We start from the raw sequence: 25025 nt of genomic DNA on the forward strand, positions 1-25025 counted from the left end.
GGGTGATTCAGATATCCGATGGCCGGTTGAGGAGGTGCCTATCTCGGCGTTCGTGACAAGTAGCATGACCACTTTTTTACTTTCTTCTGTGAGTATTGTGCCATTTTTTTGCAAATATGATAAGAGCACAACTGCAACAACTCTCCCAGCACTATGGTAATGTTTAACTATAACTATTCTCTTAAGGGCAAGAAAAGTGAATGGGCTCAATTTCTTTCTGTCCTATCATTTCAATATTCTATTTCATGTTATAGGCCAATAAAATGGAAGAGACATTGGAGAATGAGAACATACCATCTGAATTAAAAGCTTCTGATCTTCATGAGTCAAATATGACTTTTGAATCAATCAAAGATTTAGAAATTAATCACTATGAAAACAGCTTGATGGCTGAAGTCTGCTACCTTTCATATGTATTACTTCGTTCTGTTGGAATTCTAATTAAAGTCATTTTGTTGTGCTTGTTTATATGGCTTTGATGAGAGATATTTGTATGACTTTAGGACATTGTTGCAATAAACAGGGTGTGATTCTATTCATATGTCAGCACATCTACCATTCTTCTGAGAAAACAGCAATTCAAACCTTCCTCTGAGCACCTGTTAGATACATGTATGACTGAAAAAGACAATGCTGTATTCTTTTATTTGGTTCTATTTAAATGTTTTACTGCAATACCTGATAGCAGACAAATAGCAAAAGGATTGAGTGGTTTGTTTATTTAGTAGGTGGAAGTCGGCTACGGCTGAGATACAGAGACCTGCTAAAGAAACGGAAGACTGAGGCAGAGGAAAAGGCAACCAACAAGTGGGTTTATGGGTAAAGATAGTATTGAGATGGACAAGGCTTCAGTTTAATCACATTGTTGTACTGACGGATGCATAGGTATTCTAAAGTTCAATGCAGTATTCTGTATAATACTGTATATTCCTAACTTTGACTGTAGGGCACAAAGCATTAAAATATCAAGAAAGAGGACCAGCGGTACCCCAGGAAGGCAAGGTTGACCAAGAAAAGAGCAGACCAAATTAGAGGAGTAGGCCATACCAGAAGATCTCAGTCTGGTTCAGGAAACAGACCCTTCCTCTGCCACACATCCCAACACAGCCCAAGGTATCTGAGACAGTTACCCTACAAGCTGAGCCACTTCCAGATTTGGTGCCTCTGGAAAGAATAAGTGATACACCTCTTGAGGTGTTTCTGATCGAGGATCTGGGGCCCAATGAGGAGGAAGACAAACTAATGCCTCAAAAAAGTCTTATTGATACAGGTAAATGCAGAAATGACCTTACAAGTTTCAAATGAACCATTTCTGTGTAACCAACCAAGTGTACATTGTTTTATAGGTTATCTGCCAAACTTGTCAATTGAAGACAAATTCAGGGTTTTTTACCTAAACCTCACACAACATCAGTGAGTTCTTCACTCGGCATGGGTTTGACTCTCACGAACTCTGCAAAGCCATCTCCAAACCAGCAGGTGATGTCAGCTGTATCCAGAGTGAAGAAGAACAGACGGTCTTGACAACATGTGTGGCTGATCTACACTGATCTAGGGTCAGCTGAGAGAATGCAGCAGATGGTTGACACTGCCTCGTCAGGTCCTTTCAAGAACTTGAACCTTGGGCATTTTGCTGTCTATTAAATCAAAACTTGATTAGATAAATGACAACTACCTCCACTAGAAAAACTAATGTATCAGTGAGGTGTACTCTATGGTCTTACAGAAAACAGATGTTCACTGTACATAAAGCAGTATTGTGTGGTATGCAAAAGTACAATTCAAATGACCAAAATAATAATGGATACATTCCTGTGAACGCATGCATCCAAAATATATATATTTTTTTAAATCTTAAATTCTTTTAACTGTTTAATGTTTATGTTTATTCTGCAATGACAATAACGCTTGCAAATTAATTTAATGTGTAAAAAGAACAGTCAGGCATTTAAACAAAGCTTATTGGCTGCAATTACATCTAATCTTAGTAGAAATCCCAGTGCTTTTACGTCATCAATTTGCGTCATCACAAACATGCACATGATGAGAAGCACAAAGCAGTTCGATATATTTGTGTGTTTGCTATTCATTTTGTGTCATTATGCACACCAGAGTGAACGACAGTTGTGCCTCTGCACTTTGCATGCTGTAATTCAGCAGTTGTACATGTCAAGGGGAAGGAGACTATATCTGATGCTCACAAATGTTCTTTTTTTTGAGGACACAGCTGGTTGCATGCTCACTCACATACTCACATATTCCATGTTTTTTTTTATTTTTATAAAAGGCACCTCACCTTTTTTGCGTCCCACAACATTTCCCTGCCACTCATGATGAGCGTATGTGTTTTTTTTGTGTGCAACTATGTCATCATGCTTAAATCTGCAAAAAAGCATGCACAAGTTATTTGACTTCCTGAACAAGTGCGGACCCGAGTACAGGTTGCTTTCTCACTCATGCGAACCACGCCACATTCCCAGTGCAACCGAACTCATACAGGTAGTCTCAGGTTCGGGACCATGGTGTGCTTCCACATGACAGCTTTCACATTACCAACTTTTCATGCGTTTCAGACTAAACTGCCAGTGTGAAAGCACCCTAAATCACATATCTAGGTTACTGATAGGGGGTGCCCTGACCCAGGCAGTAATAGTGCTGTTATACTCCTGTCCATAACTGAGCCTGGATGAACTGGCAGAGGTTGTGTCTGTAAATCAGCACTCAGAAGCACCCTTGTTTTTGTCCACAGCTGAAGTTTCAAGGAAGGGCTGCCCTTGTTTGAGATAATTTTTCACCTCTGCTGGCACATGAGTCAAATCTCTGGATCCAGACCTCTGTGACCAAGAGAAATCTGAGTCACGGTCTGGACTTGTTTTTGGGCAAAGCTGCGAAAATGGCTCAAATGATGTCTGTAAGATTTCTGGTTCTTCATCTAGCTCCATCTCCTGGGAAATCAGAGGGTTTGTGCATGTTGTTATTAGTTTGTGTTCACTATCTGTATTGTCTGTCTTTGTTTTAGAAGAATTGTAGTCTGGAATATATGGTTTGATGTCCAAGAGAGGTGTTCCAGTGATAATTTCGACCCTTGACATGTGGAGCCTATCCCCTTGAAAATTGTCAAAATTATCACTGGAACACCTGTCTTGGACATATAATGTATATCTAAAATGTTATATTCAAAGGATCTTTCCTATCTTTCCACATGAATTGGGAAAACATTTAAATAGTTCACCCAAAAATTATAACTCTCATCGTTTATTCACACTTATGCTGTCTCAAAGTTGTATGACTTTCTTTCTTCTGTGGAACACTGTGACAAGGTTCTTGTACTCAGGCTTGGCTCTCTCTTCCCCCCTCCGGCAGTCTGGATTACCCTTTAAATCCCTCTCCCTTCTCACTGCAAACACAAAACTGCTGTTAGAGGTGATTCCCAAAGGTGTCAATCCTTACCGTACTCACTCCCTGGCCTCGCTCTCCACAGACATTGCTCAGCCATGCTCCCATCACCAAAAACACAAACAAAGATTTTTTTGAAGGAATTCATGTCCGTTTTGGAGCTAAAAATGTTTAGACCCCAGTGATTACGTTGTATGGACAAGAAAATACATCCTTCAAATTATCTTAATTTGTGTTATGTATAGGAACGCAAGTCATACGAGCTTGAGACGGCATGATTGTGAGTAATAGATAAGAGAATTATCATTTTTGGGTGAACTATCCCTTTAAGTGCAGCTCTGTCCTGTTCTGAAAGGCGACATTGTTTTTCTTCCAATAAAAACGTTTTATTGATTAAAAAATACACAACAGAGAAAAACAACACATACACATCGAATCAACATTTAACTTTTAACCCTCCACTCATATTCCTCCAACCCCTAACGATTACCTCTGTGGTCCCATATAATAACACACACACACACACACACACACACACACACACACACACACACACACACACACACACACACACACACACACACATATATATATAATAAATATACATATTTAAACTAAACTTCTCTCTGTTATTAGCAATAATTAATCATTAGCATAGATAATGATCAATTATTAAAATCAATAAAATACTGATTAGAATCATTGTTAACTTTTATTCATTTAAATCAACAGTCATCAAAGACAACCATTAATTATCAAATTCAACAGAATATTAATTATAATCAAAGATAATCATCAATTATTAAAATGAATGGAACATTAATTAGAATTAACACTAACTCATTGTTCCTTCAAATTCAACAATCATCAAAGATAATTGACAATTATCAAAATCATTAGAATATTAATAAGGATTAATATTGACGGGGCACCACCCTGGAATCAGGGACTAAAAATCGGACAGTATAACAGTCTCAATATTAGATTGTTCTCTTAGGAAAATCGATGTCCAGAAAACATCAATATTCAAAAGGAAAAAATGAAGGCTTGAATCCGAGCACTGGCATCCCCTGCCAGCCCTTGACACAGGTGTATGCTAACAAGCCAAAACACTTCGCTTTGAAATGTAACAAAGTCCATTGATCCAGTAATATAAATTAATAATCAATGCAATGCAGTCAATAAACTTCCAACTACAAACTAAACAGTGACATGATTAGATATGCTAACGAAAATAAGCCTATAACACATTAGGAAGGTTTGTAACAGGCACAAAATAGCGGACGTGACTCTCGTGGAGAGTACGTTACGTGAGATTTCTGGACAGAGAATATGGCCGCGAATGTGGGCGGAGAGAAGCCGGTTAATGGCGTCTGCCCATTTACCACGTGTCTTCGCTTGTACGATAACTTGGGGACAAAGCTGAGCTTTATCACCAAGTTATCTGCTAGCCAAATGTTTGTGTGGGGTCACGTGTGTGTGCAGTTAGTATGACAGAAAGAGAGAATAAAGTGGCGGTAACGAACCGTTCACTTGTAACGTTCACTTCTCTCCCACGATAGCGAAATCGGCTTCAGCACCGCCACTTTATGTCCACTCTTTCTGTCGTACTAACTGCAGACACACGTGACCCCACACAAACATTTGGTGTTCAGCTCAGCTTTGTCCCCAAATTATCGTACAAGCGGAGACACGCGGTAAATGGGCAGACGCCATTAACCGGCTACTCTCGCCGATCTCATCCGTGATTGCGTTAATACACAACAGTCCAATGTGATTGGATTACAATACAGCAAATATTATTTACATTACATTAATACCTTGAGTATTATTAGCAACAATGAGTGGACTCGGCGGTCCATAAACTGCACAAGAAATAACCTTGATACACAAGAATAACACTATAATATTCTATCTCTGCCCAGACGTTAACCTCTTACTTGGATCGCGTGAGGACGCAGGTTGATCCGTCCATTAAATCCGACTCGGTTCCTTGAGGCTCGGGTGATGACAGGAGGCCGTTTCCTCACTCTGTTTGTGGGCGGTACGGCTGCTGATTCTCGTCTGGCTGGTGGAGAAAGCAGTCGGAAATGATAGCGCTCCGTCAGACTTCCATCCTCTTAAAAAAACTTCTGCCAATCACGATACTGGTCATAACCGAATTTATCCCCCAAAATTATGACTGCCAATCACCCAAAATATAGAGTTTGGGGCAAATTAAAATCTGAATGCCAAAATGTCACACTGTAAGAACTCCACATTCGGAGAAGGAAGGGAGTAGATGAAGAGCAATGATGCAACGATCAAGTAAGGCTCTTTATTTCTCAACACTCTGCATGCACTCTTCTTAAAGCTTTTCTCAGTTTAATCAGATCAGTGTCACACAAACTTTGTCAACATAAACTTCTGTTTATGAAAAAGCTGTTTTTTCATGGGAAATTGGTATCAAGGGGATCTGCCAATAACCCTTAGTCAAATCCAATGTCGAATAAAATCAAGCAGTACCTAACCGATCGAGCAACTCATCATGACTTTTCTATAATCCACACAGACCCGTCCCTCTTAGGAACTAGAACAACCAGACTGGACCAATCGATGTGGGATTCATCCATTATCGCTATATCAAGCATTGCATCCAATTCTTCCCAACTATTTTCTTTTTGTGCTCGGGCAAGTGATAGGGATGGCTACGTACCACCACTCCCGGTTTGGTCTCGATGTGGTGCTGGATGAGGTTGGTACGACACATTAGAGGGGAGAACACATCTGCAAATTCTTGTTGCAACTCGGCAACCCCTGCGAGCTGATATGGTGAGAGGTGATCTCCGCAAGTGATCGGAGTGTTATGATTAGGCTTTGTGTTTACCTCCAAGCCGAGCTCCGCCCTTTCTGGAACTACCGCAGCCAACGTCACAGGGATAGCCTCCTTCCATAATTTCAGGAGGTTGAGGTGATAAATCTGACATGCGCCGTTAGCTTTCGGTTAGCTTTACCTCATAAAACTCGTTGTGTGACCTCAAATGGACCTTGCCACTTGGAGAGTAATTTGGAGCTCGTATTGGTACCTTATCTCCCGGAGCAAATTCTGGCAGCCAAGTTCCCCTGTTATACAGCCGGCTCTGTTGTTCTTGAGCTTGGAGCAAATTCTCCTGTGTTAGTTTCCCCAGTGTGTGGAGGTTTGCTCTAAGATCAAGAATGTACTGAATTTCATTCTTGCTATTTGAAGGCCCCTCCTCCCAAGCTTTGTGGATGTCGTCAAGCACCCTGCGCAGGCACCGTCAATACATCAGATCGAATAGGGAAAATCCCGTGGAGGCTTAAGGGACCTCATGCACTACAAATAACAGGGGGTCAAGCCATTTATCCCAATTTCTAGCATCATCATGCACAAATATACGAATCATGTTCTTAAGGGTTTTATTAAATTGCTCCACCAGGCCATCTGTCTGCGGATGGTAAACGCTAGTGCAAATCGATTTAATACCCAATAGTTCATAAAGCTCACATAGTGTACATGACATAAAGGCTGTGCCCTGGTTGGTGAGGATTTCATTCAGAATCCCCACCTGGGAGATTATTTTGAAGAGTGCCTCTTCAACACTACATGCTGAGATGTTGCTCAGAGGCACTGCTTTCTGACTAATACAAAGCGATGTGTGCGTGCTGACTGCTCAATTGGCCAAACGAGGTCCATGGCAATTCATTCAAAGGGGACCTCAATTAGCGGAAGAGGGTGCAATGGCGCTATTGGGGTGGCCGGTGGGTTCACAAACTGACATTCCCGGCATACACCACCTTAAGCGTTTATTAAACTATTAAGCGGTTCAGTGTTTTCCTCTAGGTGACCTGCCATCAGATTATAGTGATATAAAGAGCTGGGTTGTATCTTCCTTCATATGAATGTCCTGAATGTCCCCATAGTGTCCTCACTCTATAAAACCGCTCGTTTATAATTGTAAAATAGGAATATGAAAGTGTGACATTCGGGTTGTTGACCATCAATCACTCTTACTTGGTCAAAGGCATGCTTGAGGGTTTCGTCTTGTGACTTCTCCAGAGGGAAATCCCCTTCGGGAACTCCCCTGAGGAGAGGAGGGACTGCAGCCTCTCCCCCGCACATCATCATGACGTGGATTCGGTACACTCCGGCTCGGTCGGGGGCAGCCTGCGAGGCGCCAGCTCATAGGGCATTGATCCTGGAATTGCCCCGGATCCCCGCAACTCCAGCAGGCTGGCCCAGACGCCACACCTGCTCCTGAATCAGCAGACACTTCGACTTGAGTGGGAGAGCGATGGTGCGCTGTAGGGTGGGGAAACTTGTGCGGGGAACTGGCCATGGTGGCGGAGCTCCTCACCTCCTAGGGGCAGGAACAGGCCCTGGGGAGAGTGCATAGTGAGAGGTGCGGGGGGAACACACAGGGGGAGGGGGAAGAGAGATAGAGAGAAGAAGAGGGCTCTTCTGCCCTCGGGTACGCCGCCATATGGTCTTCTGCAAGCTGGACAGCTTCCTCCAGTGATGCCGGGCAGTAGCACTGGACCCACTCTGCCATTCCCTTTGGCAGACGAAGGATTAGCTGCTCCAGTACCACCTCATCGACTACTCCCATGACATCGCGGTTCCCCGCCAGCAGCCATTTCCGGCACGCATCTCGGAGTGGTTGGGAGAAGGCAAACGGGTGGTCGGACCTCCCCAGCTTCAGGGACCAGAAGAGCTGCCGGTACTGCTCCAGATTCCGACCCACCTGCTGTAGGATGGCCTTTTTCAGGTCAGCATAGGCCAGGAGGTTAGACGCCGGCAGTTGTTGAGCAGCAAGCTGGGCTTGAGCGGAAGGAGCCGGGCCGCCCACTGGTCCCGTGGCCAGCTCCAGATCTCAGCGGTCTGCTCGAACAAATCGAAGAAAGCCTCCGCGTCATCTTCTGTCTACATCTTCAGGAGCGTTGGTGGGGACAGAGGACTGTGGTTGTCCAGGGTTGCGGCCTGTGAGCAATGATGCAGTCAAGTAAGGCTCTTTATTTCTCTGCCTTCAACACTCTGCAGCACTCTTCTAAGAGCTTTTCTCAGTTCAATCAGATCAGTGTCCCACAGACTTTGTCAGTATAAACTTCTCTGAGACTTCAGCTTAACAGAACGTATAAACATTTAATAAGAAACGCCAGTCACTGGTCACTCATGTCGTTCTCTCTCTTTCTGGCGGTGGCGTGGCGGTTTGTATGCCACTCTCCCCAAGCTCACTGGAATTAGAGACAGGTGTTAGACATAGTTTAGCTCAGGTGTAAGTGCCCTTACTACTTTCTCTCCGGATGGGCGCTTGACCACGCCCCCACTGCCACACACACATACAACTATGAGCTTTCAACCAAATTCTTGAATCTTAACACACCCCCAAAAAACATGGGTTGTGTCTCCATCTTCTGATATTAATCACCAGCAGGTGGGTGTGTCTTTAAGATCAAGCCTATACAATCTAGAGGGGGTCCAATAGAATCTATTTAATGTCTTGAATTGCATAAGGCAAACCCTTGAAGCCTAGCCCACACTCCCTCCTCCAATACAAAATTGTAATGTTTCTCCCATAATCTATCGAGAGAAGTTGAAGCTCAGTCCCCCAGACTCTGAATTAGCAGGGAGTAATGCACTGATGCCTCATGACCTTTTCCAAAAGCAGTAATCACCTCTCCCAGAGTATCTGCTGCTTTAGGGGTGTGTGTGCTACTCCCAAAAACAATACAGAGCATGTGGCGCAGCTCTAAACACCTATAAAACTGAGATTTGTGAATCCCAAAATGTTTAACCAAATTTTCAAAAGATCTCATCAATCCACTCTCATACAGGTCAGAGAGTGTAATAACCCCCCTCACAATCCACTGAGAGGCATCTTTAAAAAAAACACTGCAGAATAGAGCTAAAGGGGCAAAGGACAACAGTTCTGTTGGGGCTCTGAATTCCTTTTACCCCAAATTACGGGAAACAACCATGTAATACACATTCCTCAGGACTAAAAGAATGATGTAGGTGAGTCACGTGATGCCATGCGAGGATCGGACATGTGAACGGCTCTATGCACTTTGCTAGTTTTAATAACGTTTGATTACATAACCGGTGAGATTCAATACCCTCTGTTCAATAGCTGTTCTAGAAGGACAATATTTCACAAAATTAAAAATCGTCTGGCTCTGGAGACATTAAAAGACATTTATGTGCTTGGGCTGACACCCCTGTGCAGGCCGTGGACCAGGGAGTTGATTTGTATGGAGAGTTGCGGGAAATGCGTCGAGAGATGTTGAACATGTCGGCAATGCTGACGAAGGTCATTGCTGACTTGGAGGATCTTGCTGGGATACATCGATCAATTACTGGCATGGAGGCGAAATTTACTGATGTGATCACAAGAGTGGGGAATGCCGAGAAACTGATAAATTATCTGGCGTCATCAGAGAGGGAATTATCTGTTATTCCGCTAGCAACCAAGGTGGATTTGGAGCGTTTCTGGGAGAAGTTGGAGGACCTGGAAAACCATAGCCAGTGGAATAACGTCTGTATCATGGGAGTCCCGGAAGGAGTGGAGGGACAGAATATGGTGGCATTCCTGGACAGGCTCTTTCTGAGTCTGCTCAACATGCAGGCCATAAGCTGAAAATCATTTGCTTACAATCACATTACAGAAGAATGGGCCAGCTCACTGAACATCCATTTAACAGTTTGAGAAACCTGCACGTTTTTTTTGTGCTGGTGCTGCCAGTCGGCAGGAGTTTATTTCTTGTGGAGTAAGTCATTGGGGTGAGTAAGTAATTTACTTGTACTCATGATGTTGCAGAATGGACCGGCTCACTGAACATTCATTTGACTGTTTGAAGAAACTGTGCATTATTTTTGTGCTGATTCCGCCTAGCAGCTGGAGTTTATTTTGTAGAATAACATACCTTCAGGACAGTTTTATGGATGAATCTACATGCTCTTTGTGTATATTCTGCCCATTGGCCAGAGTTTGTTTTATAGATGAAATTTTTATGTGTAATTCTGTCTCACAAAATGTGTATAAAGACACCAGACTTAAGCAATCCTACGGTAAAGTTGTAGCGGGGGTTCTCGTAGGCATACATGGACTGTTTAAGTTTGGAGGGATGGACGGCAGTTAGTGCTGTAATTTTTTTCTTTCTTTTTTTGTTCTAAGGGATGTTTGGGGTTTGATTGTTACACTAATGTTGGAATGTGGTCTTTATAATCTTATCTTTGACACATGATCTATTTTTTCTTATATGTCAAAATGTCAAGTGAATTGTCTCTCTCCACATGGAATGTGAATGGGTTGGGGCACCCCATATAAGGAGGAAGGTTATTTCTCTTCTTAAGCATAAAAAATATGATATAGCGTTTCTTCAAGAAACGCACCTTTCTCCACAGAAAGCTGAATTTTTTTGGAAAGATATGGGTGGGCATTTTTTTTATAGTGCTGGCTCGAGTAAGAGCAGGGTAGTCATTACACTGATTAGTAAACATCTACCATTCAAATGTCTCAAACAGAGTAAAGATAAATTAGGAAGAGGCATTATTGTTTTAGCTGAAATTCAGGGACCAAATATTTTTTTGGCTAATATTTATGCACCAACATTGATGATCAAGGCTTTTTTATAGATCTTGAAGAGATATTGCAAGCCGCTGGCACCTCTCATGATATAATATTGGGAGGAAACTTTTTATGGACTCAGTCCTTGATCATAATGAAGCAAAAGTGTGCAAGCCCCCTAGAGAAACAATGACGCTTCACAGGATGTGTAAAAATCTTGGTCTTACAGATATTTTGAGACTTTTAAACCCATCTGGTAGGGACTATAAAAAAATTTCATCAGTCCATAAGTTTTTTTTTTATATCTAAGTCCCTCATTTCATCAGTCGTTGAGACATTTTAGTCTTGTCGTGGCAGATTTCCCAAAACAGCAATTGAAGCACATTTGAGTCAAAGATTTCTCAGAGGCTTAAAGTTCTGATTCAAAAAATAGACTTTTATTACAAAGTAACAAAGCCGAGGTGTTCCATGGAGCATCTAAAATTACACTTCAGAATCATGCATTTTTTATATAGTTTCTGTTCCCCCTTATCTCTTTGAGTGATGCCCCCTTCATCCAATAAAATCATCTTATGCCCCCCTAGTTTTTTCATCATCATCTCCCTTCTAGCTGGTCATCCTGAACTTGCTTCAATAGTGGCAAAAGCATGACTATTATTTTCATATGCACAAAACACACTGTAATTACTTCATAAGGTTACATATTTTATATTAACTAACAATCATTACCTTCTGCATCAATTTGATTAGTATATTAAATTATTTCCCTTATTACAGTCATTGGTTACACACATTCCTGGAAGATGGGAAATGTGTACACATACATTAGTTTCATCTCGTTTCAAGCACTAATATATCCATAACACACATACATCCTCTGCCTCTTTCAGGCAGGAACCAGACAGTGCCTGGCTCTGTTCTAATTAAAACATTAGATCATCCCTTTAGTATCAAAACACACATCTTTTCTGGGTCATTCACAGAAAGGGTCATACAGAGAGATAGAGAGAGGGGCTGCAATTCTCTATAGAAAATTAAATCAATAAACAAATGATTAAATATATAACATTCATAATGCAGTTATTCATAGTACATTGATTACACATTATCATTAAATTTTATCAATTTTAGATAATTGCATATTGCATACATATTAATTTATATGATCAGAAATGGATTAACTGAATGATTAAATAAAAATATTCCATAGTCTCAGATCACGCCCTGGTGTGGTTTAGAGGTGTTGCCACATATGAACAAATATAGTTGTTCCACTGTAACCCGACACACACACACACACAAGTAGAGACAGTCACAATGATGAAAAACTGCTTTATTGAGAATAAAGCAGTGAAGGCAAAAGTACAATCAGGGTTAATCCAGAGAGAATCGTCGAGGAAAGCGTAGGGTCAAAAGCCGGGGTAATCTGAATAACAATAACAAGTGGGAACGAAGACAGGGGAACGAGTTGGCAAGCTAAGAGGTGACGAGTAGGGGCAAAACTAGACGGGACTAGCAGGGGCAAAACTAGACGGGACTAGCGGGGCAAAGGTACGGGAACCTAAACACACAATAACCAACAATAAACAAACGAAAGGATAGTGAGTTATATAGGGGCGAGTGCAGGTGTGAACAATGACAGGTGATTGGGACTGTGGCAGGTGTAACTAATATGTGGGGATAGGAAGCGCGTGAGTGCAAGTGGTCATGTGAGTCAGAGGGGGGAGAGAGTTTACGAGCGAGAGCTCGTAATAGCAAAACGAGCGTGTGAGCTCACGAGGGAGGAAACAGAGCGTACGAGCTCAAGGGGGCGGAGCGAGGAAGCGGGAGCGGAGTGTATGTGTGCGTGCACGAGGAAGCGGAGATGGGGCAGAGGAAAGGGGTTCGTGACAGTACTCCCCCCTCTGAATAGGACGGCTCCCGACGGCTGCGCTCGGCTGCGAGGAGCGCGAGGGGACAGAACGAGCGTGTGAGCTCGAGGGGACAGAACGAGCCGTAGGAGGCTCTGGAGGGGGAGCCGTAGGAGGCTCGGGAGGCAGAGTCATAGGAGCCTCTAGTGGCCGAGCCCTGGAAGGCTCAAGAGGCTTGAGGGGGGGAGCCATGAAAGACTCGAGAGACAGAGCCCTGAGAGGCTTGAGAGGAGGAGGAGCCCTGAAAAACTCGAGAGGGGGAGCCCTGAGAGGCTTGAGAGGGGGAGGAGCCCTGAGACTCGAGGGGCGGAGCCCTGAGAGGTGGAGGAGCCCTGAGAGACTCGAGAGGCGAAGCCGTGAGAGGCTTGAGGGGTGGAGCCATGAAAGACTCGAGAGGGAAAGCCCTGAGAGGCGGAGGAGCCCTGAGAGACTCGAGAGGCGAAGCCGTAAGAGGCTTGAGGGGTGGAGCCATGAAAGACTCGAGGGATGGAGCCCTGAAAGACTCGAGAGGTGAAGCCGCGAGAGGCTTGAGGGGTGGAGCCATGAAAGACTCGAGGGATGGAGCCCTGAAAGACTCGAGAGGCGAAGCCGTGAGAGGCTTGGGGGGTGGAGCTGTGAAAGACTCGAGGGATGGAGCCCTGAGAGACTCAAAGGGTAGAGCTCTGGGAGGCTCGTGAGGAGGAGCAGAGGCCGGCAGAGTCGTGGAAGACTCTGAGGGCGGAGCAGAGCCCGGCAGAGCCGTGGAAGACTCTGAGGGCGGAGCAGAGGTCTGCAGAGCCGTGGAAGACTCTGAGGGCGGAGCAGAGGTCTGCAGAGCCGTGGAAGACTCTGAGGGCGGAGCAGAACCCGGCAGAGCCGTGGGAGACTCTGGGGGTGGAGCAGAACCCGGCAGAGCCGTGGGAGACTCTGGGGGCGGAGCAGAACCCGGCAGAGCCGTGGAAGACTCTGGGGGAACCTCTGCGGTCTTGAGCACAAGACGAGACTGGGGAGAAGGGGCCCTCTTCCTTCTCTGACGTCTTCGGCCAACAGGGGATGTGGCCATGGGGACGGTCGAGGCTACAGGCGCTGGCTCTGGGGCGGTCGAGGCTACAGGCGCTGGCTCGCTGACCGTGGCGGGCATGGGCGCTGGCTCGTTGGCCGTGGCGGGCATGGGCGCTGGCTCGTTGGCCGTGGCGGGCATGGGCGCTGGCTCGTTGGCCGTGGCGGGCATGGCCGCTGGCTCGTTGGCCGTGGCGGGCATGGGCGCTGGCTCGTTGGCCGTGGCGGGCATGGGCGCTGGCTCTCTGGCCGTGGCAGGCATGGGCGTTGACTCGCTGGCCGTGCCAGGCTTCGAGGCTGGGGCCGTGACAGGCCTCGGGATTGGGGCCATGTCAGGCTTAAAGACGGGGGCCGTGTAAGGCTTAAAGACGGGGGCCGTGTAAGGCTTCAAGACGGGGGCCGTGTAAGGCTTCAAGACGGGGGCCGTGTAAGGCTTCAAGACGGGGGCCGTGTAAGGCTTCAAGAGGGGGGTCTTGGTTTGGAGCACTGGTTCAGTGTCTGCCTCCCCCACAGTGAACGAGGAACCAGAGTACAGTAGGGCGAGGTCAATAAACTGAACCAGGTTAAGGGGCAGCGACCACCAGGCATTAATGATGAGGTTGGCTCATTCAGTCCACATTGAAAAATGTCTTTCAGAGCCACCTCATCAAAATTCACCTGGTCAGCCAGGGCACAAAAATCAAAAATAAAAACCTCCAAGGGTTGACTCCCCTGACGCAACCCCAAGAGTCGGGCCGCTGGCTCCATAATGTCAAGGGCGGGGTTATGCGTTACACAACCGCTGCCTTGCATAGGAAACCCTAGGTTAGCGCCCGAAGAGTGCACGGCGCTCAGAAATGCACTGGATTCATAAACGGGCTCAGGGGCAGACACAGGTGAAACAGGGTGACATAAATCAGACATTGTGCATACCTGCTGCCCCCGGGCCGTGAGCGCATGGTCCTCTCTCCACACTGTAGCTCCCCGCGCCGAATGAGATGTGCTTCTCCGCTCTAGAGAGCTGCGCGAATCCTTAGCGTGAAACATTGTGACTGTATGCGGTGAGGTTGGTTATTCTTGGTTATTTCAATGATGAAAAACTGCTTTATTGAGAATAAAGCAGTGAAGGAAAAAGTACAATCAGGGTTAATCCAGAGAGAATCGTCGAGGGAAGCGTAGGGTCAAAAGCCGGGGTAATCTGAATAACAATAACAAGTGGGAACGAAGATAGGGGAACGAGTTGGCAAGCTAAGAGGTGACGAGTAGGGGCAAAACTAGACGGGACTAGCAGGGGCAAAACTAGACGGGACTAGCAGGGGCAAAACTAGACGGGACTAGCGGGGCAAAGGTACGGGAACCTAAACACACAATAACCAACAATAAACAAACGAAAGGATAGTGAGTTATATAGGGGCGAGTGCAGGTGTGAACAATGACAGGTGATTGGGACTGTGGCAGGTGTAACTAATATGTGGGGATAGGAAGCGCGTGAGTGCAAGTGGTCATGTGAGTCAGAGGGGGGAGAGAGTTTACGAGCGAGAGCTCGTAATAGCAAAACGAGCATGTGAGCTCGCGAGGGAGGAAACAGAGCGTACGAGCTCAAGGGGGCGGAGCGAGGAAGCGGGAGCGGAGTGTATGTGCGCGTGCACGAGGAAGCGGAGATGGGGCAGAGGAAAGGGGTTCGTGACATCCACCCTTCAGCGTTGAGTCATAGTTCCTAGTCGGACCCCTTTCAGGGACGGACCTGTTCGTGCAACAGCGTGGAAATCATTCATGAGTTTGCTACATTAAAGAGCTTGGTCAGATCTTTGTCTGCAAGTAATTACACGTCAGCATTGTGGAATACTGTGTGATGTACATGTTTACTTTCAGTAGTGTATTTTATTACGTTCGTGACTGTACCGGTTTTCTCGTGGTACACTCGGGTTTGAAGCCTTTTGTTTTTTTGCTGATGCACTGTTTATCTGCCTAGCAAGGAGCCTCGGCGCTTCGCCTCAGGTTAATTAGAGGGTTTGTTTACATCTGTTAATTCATATGGATAATGCGTGTAACAGTGAGTTGGTGATACTGAGATGTTTAATTTCTCTACATTAAGAATATCTGTAGCTTGTTGTGTAAAAGTGTTTTACACAACAAGAGAATACTGTGTAACCTTACTGAGTTACTGGGTAACTTTATATTTTATTGTGTAAAGACCACAGACGTTACACTTTTGTAATGTTTATTTTCTGTTTATTCTTTCAGTCTTGGATAATGGAGAAAAACTTAAGAAATAAATCTGAGGAAGAAAAGAGTACAAAAGATAAAACATCAATCTTCAACAAGACTTCTGGAGTTTCTCTTCTTCATTGCTGTTGACTATCTGTCTAGCTGTACAAAGCAGACGTCGTACTGCGAGGGCAGAATAGAAAGAAGACAGTAATACACCAAGTTCATCACGAAGCAGTTCAACACTGATTCAGCGTTGCTGAACCATCGTCATCCAAGCAACCAAGATGGATGAACGGAGTAACACAAAAGAATTACATCAGTCCATGTTGACTAGATCCATCGCCCAATCTAGTAGCAAATCATCAACAGCAAGCTCTGCTGCACTCAGAGCTCGAGCCAGAGCTACCCGCATGCAGGTTTCATTTGCTAAGAAAGAAGCAGAGATGATGGTCGAAGAGGCAACATTAAAAGCAAAAATGCACATTCTAAAGAAAAAGGAGGCAGCTACAGCCACCACAGAAGAGGCAGTGTATGTGGCTGCTGTGGAAAATGCAGAGATAGACTCTCGTCATGACATTGACTTACCACATTCGCCATCCAACGCTGCACAACGGACAAGTGAGTACGTTTTGCAACACAGCTGTAGTGTATCAGAACACATATCTATGCACACATATTCACAACCTGTAGTAGAGAAAGTCAAACAAGAAATGAGTAACCTCAGAATCGACAATGAAGATACTCGCCTATAAATGGCTCCTGTGAAATCTCAACTAGAGGTGAACACCACACAACATACTCCTGGAAATGTTCCTCCTGTGCAAACACAGAAAAAGAGACATTCAGATCCACATGTAGATTCAACTTACCTGAGACAGCCGGCACAACAGAGGTGGGACCCTAACAACTCTGTAAATCATACAACAGCCATGCCAGATGTCGCAAAATACCTAATACCTAATAGAAGTGGCCACATCTGGTTTAATGGAGTTCGATGATCACCCAGAGAACTATTGGGCATGGAAAACTTCCTTTCAAAGCGCCATTGACGAACTCACCTTAACTCCAAGAGAAGAGTTAGACCTCTTAATTAAATGGCTCGGGCCAGCGTCTAAGGAGCAAGCAAAAAGAATCAGAGCCATACACAGCCACAACTCAGCTGCAGGGCTAAACATGGTTTGGCAAAGATTAGAAGAGACTTATGGAACACCAGATGCAGTTGAAAATTCACTCCTGAAGAGAATCGAGGAATTCCCCAGAATCTCAAACAGAGACAATGTGAGATTAAGAGAGCCTGGAGACCTTTTGCTTGAACTTGAATATGCAAAAGAAGGATGATACCTCCCTGGACTAGCATATCTCGATACGTCACGTGGAGTGAACCCCATATTAGAAAAGCTCCCATTTAGTCTCCAAGAAAAGTGGATTTCCCAAGGGTCAAAGTACAAATAATACAACCATGTCCCCTATCCACCGTTCACCTTCTTTTCATAGTTTATTCGTTCCGAAGCTAAAACCAGAAATGACCCTAGCTTTATGATATCTCAAACTCACTAGCCAGGTCCAACCATGACGAGAGACCCACAAAATACTACAGCAAAGTACCAGTGTCTGTGAGGAAGACTGGTTTGTTTTCTGAAGCTAAAGCAGCTCCTACAGGCTATGTTGAAAAAGGAGCTACGAATCCAGACCGATTATGCCCCTTGCATAACAAGCCTCACGCACTCAGAAAATGTCACACCTTCCGCAGCAAGCCTATAGAGGAGCGTGAAACCTACCTCAAGGAGAAGAACATCTGCTTCAGGTGCTGCGGTTCGACCAAACATAGAGCAAAAGACTGTGATAAAGAAATAGTATGTAGAGAATGTGGCAGCAAGACTCACACATCAGCGTTACATCCTGGTCCAGCACCTTGGGTCTCAGAAGTTCCAGCAGATCAAGGTGAGGAGGAGGAGACCCATGAGACTCCCCCTGGAACTCTCCCTGCAGTAACATCAAAATGCACAGAGATTTGTGGGTGAAACACCAACGCCAAATCCTGCTGCAAAATATGTTTACCCTGAAGATCATGAAGTCTACCCTGAAGATCATCCAGGAAAGGTAATTCAGACATATGCCGTGTTAGACGACCAGAGCAATCGTTCACTTGCTTGCCCTGAGTTCTTCAACCACTTTGGCCTCTATGAAAAAGCATCTCCCTATACCTTAAAGACTTGCTCTTGTGTTATGGAAACCTCAGGGATGAGAGCAACAAACTTTGTGGTGGAATCCTATGATGGAAAGATCAAGATCAAGCTTCCAAACCTCATTGAGTGTGAAATGATTCCAGACGATCGAGCTGAAATCCCCACACCTGAAATAGCCTGCTATTTCCCCCATCTGAGACCTGTAGCAGATAAGATACCACCACTCAATGAAAATGCTCAGATCTTCATCCTGCTAGGAAGAGACATTTTGCGAGTGCATAAATTGAGGCAACAGTATAGCGGAGACCATGAAGACTCCCATCGTCTTGATCTCGGGTGGGTTATCATAGGAGACGTTTGTCTGGACCGGGCTCACAAACCACCCAGTGTCAGAGTGTACAAGACACACACACTGCCTAATGGACGGACATCCATGTTAAGTCCGTGTCCTAACAAAATTCAAGTGAAAGAGACACTTAAGAGAAAAAACACACACCAACCAAGAATTGTGGACTGCGCATTCCAAGGTGAGGAGACAGAAAAACTTGGAGCCACAGTCTTCAACAGCCACCCTGATGATGAAAAAGTAGCTCTGTCAGTTGATGATCAAACATTCCTGGACATCATGGACAAAGAGGTTTATATGGATCAAGCAAACAGCTGGGTAGCACCGCTGCCATTCTGCAAACCCCGCTGCTGTCTTCCAAACAACAGAGAGATGGCTCTGTGATGACTTTTATCTCTCCGACGTACACTAGACAGACGCATAGACATGAAAGAACACTTCCTGGAGTTCATGAAAAAGGTATTTGAGAATGACCAAGCAGAACTAGCATCAGAACTTGAGGAACATCAAGAAAGAACTTTTCGGCGTCTATCATCCTCAAAAACCAAATCAAATTAGAGTGTTTTTTGATTCAAGCGCCAAACATGATGGTGCGTCACTGAATGACGTGCTGCTCAGCGGGCCAGACTTAAACAATGCCCTGCTGGGTGTCTTAATCCACTTCAGGAAAGAGAACATCGCAGTCACCGCTGTTATTCAGCAGATGCTCGTTGATCGCTGATGCGCGTTTGTTGTTCGAGAGGATCATCGGGATTATTTACGGTTCCTTTGGTATAAGGATAACAACTTAAACAATAACATCACAGAATACAGAATGAAGGTGCACATATTTGGCAACTGCCCCTCACCATTAGTTGCCATTTATGGTCTAAGAAGAGCTGCACAAGAACATCAGGATGAATACGGCACAGACAGTAAGGAGTAAGGAGACAGTTGACATAAGAGGAAGCTATTGACATTCTAAAGAGGACTCAAAAAATGTTAGCAGCGTCGAACTTAAGACTCCACAAAATCGCTTCCAACAGCAGCAAAGTCATGACAGCATTTGCTCCCGAAGACCTTGCAAAAGACTTAAAAGACCTCGACTTTGGTGCAGATCCTCTCCCACTTCAGCGGAGCCTTGGACTGATATAGAATCTGGAGAGTGACAGTTTCGGTTTCCAAGTATCCCACAAAGCAAAACCGTTCACAAAAAGAGGCATCTTATCAACAGTTCAGAGTCTCTATGATCCACTGGGCTTTGTGGCTCCCATCACAGTTCAAGGAAAAGCTCTCGTCAGAGAACTGTCATCCAAAGAATATGATTGGGATGATCCCCTCCCATCAGACAAGCAAGTGTCCTGGAAAGAGTCTCTCCTGGAACTAGAGAAGCTACACATAAAAAGAAGGTATGTGCCTATTCCTCTTGCCTCATCTCAAAGTCGAGAACTCTGTTTATTCTCCGATGCCTCCACTCAGGCTATCGCTGCTGTAGCCTACCTGCGTGTCACCAATGAAGAAAACCAGTGTCACGTAGGATTTGTTATGGGCAAAGAAAAGTTGGCGACACATCCAGCCCATGGCAGACACAATCTGCAGTGAGATAGACATTGAGATGCATGACGTGAGATTTTTCACTGATAGCAGGATTGTTCTCGGGTACATCCATAACACCTCCAGAAGATTTCATGTGTATGTTGCCAACCGAGTCAATCGCATCAGGAAATCAAGTCATCCACAACAGTGGCAGTATGTTGCCACCGAACAGAATCTGGTGGATCACGCCACCAGACCCACATCTGTAGACATCCTCAGGACCTCTAACTGGTTCTCAGGCCCTGGATTCTTGAAAAGCAGCAGTGAGCCTCCACAAAGCAACAGCTTTGATCTTATTGACCCGGAACTTGATGTTGAAGTTCGGGCCCAAGTTGCTGTCAACTAAACCAAAGCTACAGAAGGTCCGTTCAGCTCAGCACACTTTGAACGATTTTCTAGCTGGAAGAGACTACTGCAAGCCATCACAAAACTTATTCAAGTAACAAGAACATTCTCCAAGACTCACAAAGTGGATGCTGTTGATGCATGTTGGCAAGCTAAATCGGTCGTCATTCGTTGTGTCCAGCAAGAGTTCTATGGAGAAGAGTTAAAATGTTTGAGAGATGGGATTCAGCTCTCAAAAAAAGAGTCTACTGAGAAAGTTAAATCCTTTCATCGACAAGGAGGGACTACTTCGGATTGGAGGACGCCTTACCAACGCTGACTTACCCAGAGACGAGAGACATCCTGTCACACTGCCAAAAACTCATCACATCGCAACTCTCATAGTGAGACATTACCATGAGGACGTTTTCAATCAAGGTCGTCATTTTACTGAAGGTGCCGTCCGGTCGGCAGGAGTGTGGATAGTGGGAGGTAAACGGCTAGTGTCTAGTGTCCTCTATAACTGTGTGACCTGCAAAAAACTGAGAGGGAGGTTAATGGAACAGAAAATGGCACCACTACCAGCTGACAGACTCACCTCAGAACCCCCTTTTAGCCATGTCGGACTGGACATCTTCGGACCATGGAGCATTGTCACTCGCCGCACTCGTGGAGGTAGTGCTGAAAGTAAGCGATGGGCAGTGTTATTCACATGCATGAGCACGAGAGCGACACACATCAAAGTGTTAGAATCCATGTCCACTTCAAGTTTTATATATGCTTTACGCCGATTCTTTGCAATCCATGGGTCATCCAAACAGCTTCGCTCTGATAGAGGCACAAATTTTATTGGAGTGTGCAAAGAGTTAAAATTCAACACCAGTGATCCAGAACTGACAAGTTACCTTGACAAGCAGGGATGCACGTGGACTTTCAACACGCCTCATTCATCCCATATGGGAGGTTGTTGGGTAAGACTGATAGGAGTAGCACGTCGGATTCTGGAAGGGATTTTGCTGCGGTCTGACACGAAACGCCTCACACATGAAGTGTTGACGACACTGATGGCAGAAATCATGGCCAATCTAAATGCCAGGCCATTGATTCCAGTGTCAACTGATCCTGACAATCCTTCTATATTGACACCGGCAATGATTCTCACTCAGAAGATGACTCCAGTGACAGCGCCTCCAGGTGACTTTGATCATAAGGATCTTCACAAAAATCAGTGGAAACAAGTGCAGTGTCTGGCAGAGAGCTTCTGGAAACGATGGAGACAGGAATATCTGGTGACTCTCCAGAAACGTCACAAGTGGACTGATGACAAGCCAATCATACAAGTGGATGATGTAGTTCTGATGAAAGACAGTCAGGCTAAATGGAATGACTGGCCAATTGGACTTGTGGTAAAGACATTGCCTAGCAAAGACAACAAAGTTTGCAAGGTTGAAGTTAAAGTTGTGAGGCAAGGAACAACAAAAACCTACATCAGACCCATCTCAGAGCTTGTATTTCTTATGTCTAAGGACTCTGTGATGGACATTCTGACAGTAATAATAGTGTTCATAAATGTTAACAGGTGATTGGTCATAAATTTGATGGCTCTAATAGTTTGGTTGATTAATCTTTGAGTAATCAAGATGTTAATAGTGGTATAATAGTATACCAGGCGAGGAGTGTTCCGCCCTGCGGCGGAATACTGTGTGATGTACATGTTTACTTTCAGTAGTGTATTTTATTACGTTCGTGACTGTACCGGTTTTCTCGAGTTACGATGTGGTGGATCATTCCAAAAATCCTCAGCCGACGTTGAGGAAGAACATTCCTTTTACTGACGTTGAGGGAGAGGTTGTGCCCCTGACACCAGCGTGTCAGTGTGCACCTCCTCTCTGTAGGCTGTTTCATCATTCGCTAAGCGATGCTAGCACATTTTTTGCATGTTTTAGCACTTCACTAGGCGATGCTAGCTTGTGTTAACATGATGCTAGCACATTTTTGGCATGTTTTATCACTCCGCTAGGCGATGCTAGCATGTGTTAGCATGATGCTAGCACGTTTTTTGCTTGTTTTAGCACTTCGCTAGGCGATGCTAGCATGTGTTAACATGATGCTAGGACATTTTTAGCATGTTTTAGCACTTCGCTAGGTGATGCTACCATGTGTTAGCATGATGCTAGCATGTTTTAACACTTCGCTAGGCGATGCTATCATGTGTTAGCATGATGCTAGCACGTTTTTAGCATGTTTTAGGGTGTGGCTATGGAAATTTTAGGTCATTAATTATTGGCTACTTGACAATATAAATCCTCTGAGGGAGAGAGAGAGGGAGAGACGCAGGGCTGTCAGGCCCTTTTTGTCTGTGTGTGTGAAAACGTCAGTTGGGATTGAAATTTCTGAACATTCTGCAATGTTATGTCAATGGGACTTTTTTGGCCGCTTTTTCATCCGCTGTGCGAACATCGTACACCCGATCACTTAGACAAGATATAGCACACCTATATTTCCTGAAGAAAATGTGAGTGGTGCTTGCCGTTGCAAAACTCGTCAAATAACATTTTATAACTTGTTAGTAAGCTTGTTAGTAGTGTTTTCATGATGGTAGCATGAAGGTGTTATGTTTATCACATAACTATGAGATGCAAACATGTGTTAACATGATGCTAGAATGTTTTTAGCATGTTTTACCAATTCGCTAAGTGATGTTAGCATGTGTTAACATGATGCTAGCACGTTTTTATCATGTTTTAGCACTTCCCTAGGCGATGCTAGTACGTTTCTATCACGTTTTAACACTTCCCTAGGCGATGCTAGCTTGTGTTAGCATGATGCTAGCACGTTTTTAGCATGTTTTACACTTCTCTAGGCAATGCTAACATGTGTTAGCATGATTTTAGCATGTTTTAGCATGTTTTATCACTTTGCTAGGTGATGCTAGCATGTGTTTGCATGATGCTAGCACATTTTTAGCATGTTTTAACACTTTGCTAGGAGATGCTAACATTTTTTAGCATGATGCTAACATGTTTTTAGGTGTTTTAGCACTTCGCTAGGCGATGCTAACATGTGTTAGCATAATGTTAGCACATTTTATTATGTTTTAGCACTTCACTAGGCGATTGCTAGCATGTGTTAGCATGTTGCTAGCATGTTTTTAGCATGTTTTAGTACTTCACTAGGCGATACTAACATGTGTTAGCATGTTGCTAGTACGTTTTTAGCATGTTTTAGCACTTCACTAGTCGATGCTAGCATGTGTTAGCATGATGCTAGCATGTTTTTAGCATGTTTTAGGGTGTGGCTATGAATATTTTAGGTCATTACTTATTGGCTGCTTGATAGTATAAATCCTCTGAGGGAGAGAGAGAGCGGGAGAGACGCAGGGCTGTCAGGCCCTTTTTTCTGTGTGTGTGAAAACGTCAGTTGGGATTGAAATTTCTGAACATTCCGCAATGTTAAGTCAATGGGACTTTTTTAGCCGCTTTTTACACTCGATCGCTTAGAAAAGATATAGCACACCTCTCCTCAATGAGCCGCACGATTTGACACCTCACTCAGGGGTCTGTGACAAAAATTGTGGGAGGAGTAGTGCGCCAAACTTTTGTGTGGAAAAATAATAATAACCAGATTAAAAAGTTTGAGTACAAACTTTAGGTTGGCTTGAGAAAGCCTAGCGTGATAGATAGATAGATAGATAGATAGATAGATAGATAGATAGATATAGATAGATAGATAGATAGATAGATTATGACCCATAGATAGATGGATGGATAGATAGAGTATGACCCAAAGATAGATAGATAGAGTATGACCAATAAATAGATAGATAGATAGATAGATAGATATTGACACTCCGATAGATAGATAGATAGATAGATAGATAGATAGATAGATAGATAGATAGATAGATAGATAGATAGATAGATAGATAGAGTATGACCCTCAGATAGATAGATGGATGGATGGAGAATGACCCTTATATAGATAGATATATAGATAGATAGATAATGACCCATAGATAAATAGATAGATAGATAGATAGATAGATAGATAGATAGCATAGATAATGACCATCAGATATATAGACTCAAGATAGAATGAACCTCAAGGCGATATTAGCATGTGTAAGTATGTTTAGCACTTCGTTAGGCGATGCTAGCATGTTTTAGCATGATGCTAACACGTTTTTAGCATGTTTGAGCACTTCCCTAAGCAATGCTAGCATGTCTTAGCATGATGCTAACACATTTTTAGCATGTTTTAGCACTTCGCTAGGCGATGCTAGCATGTGTTAGCATGATGCTAGCATGTTTTTAGCATGTTTTATAACTTCACTAGGCAATGTTAACATGTGTTAGCATGATACTAGCACGTTTTTAGCATGTTTTAGCACTTCGCTAGACTGTTAGCATGTGTTTTCATGATGCTAACATGTTTTTAGCATGTTTTATCACTTCGCTAGGCAATGCTAACATGTGTTAGCATGATGCTAGCACAT

The 25025-nt window shown here is 44.2% G+C and overlaps 1 long non-coding RNA gene across 1 annotated transcript; it reads left to right on the forward strand.

Annotated features, from left to right (window-relative positions):
• Window positions 1-1078, forward strand: LOC127643584 (uncharacterized). The gene is made up of 3 exons (XR_007970534.1): window positions 1-88; window positions 726-807; window positions 947-1078. It is a non-coding gene; the product is annotated as an uncharacterized LOC127643584 (long non-coding RNA).
• Window positions 1079-25025: the final 23947 nt, after the last annotated feature.

Source organism: Xyrauchen texanus, chromosome 5 (assembly GCF_025860055.1).
Source record: "Xyrauchen texanus isolate HMW12.3.18 chromosome 5, RBS_HiC_50CHRs, whole genome shotgun sequence".
Taxonomy (NCBI): domain Eukaryota; kingdom Metazoa; phylum Chordata; class Actinopteri; order Cypriniformes; family Catostomidae; genus Xyrauchen; species Xyrauchen texanus.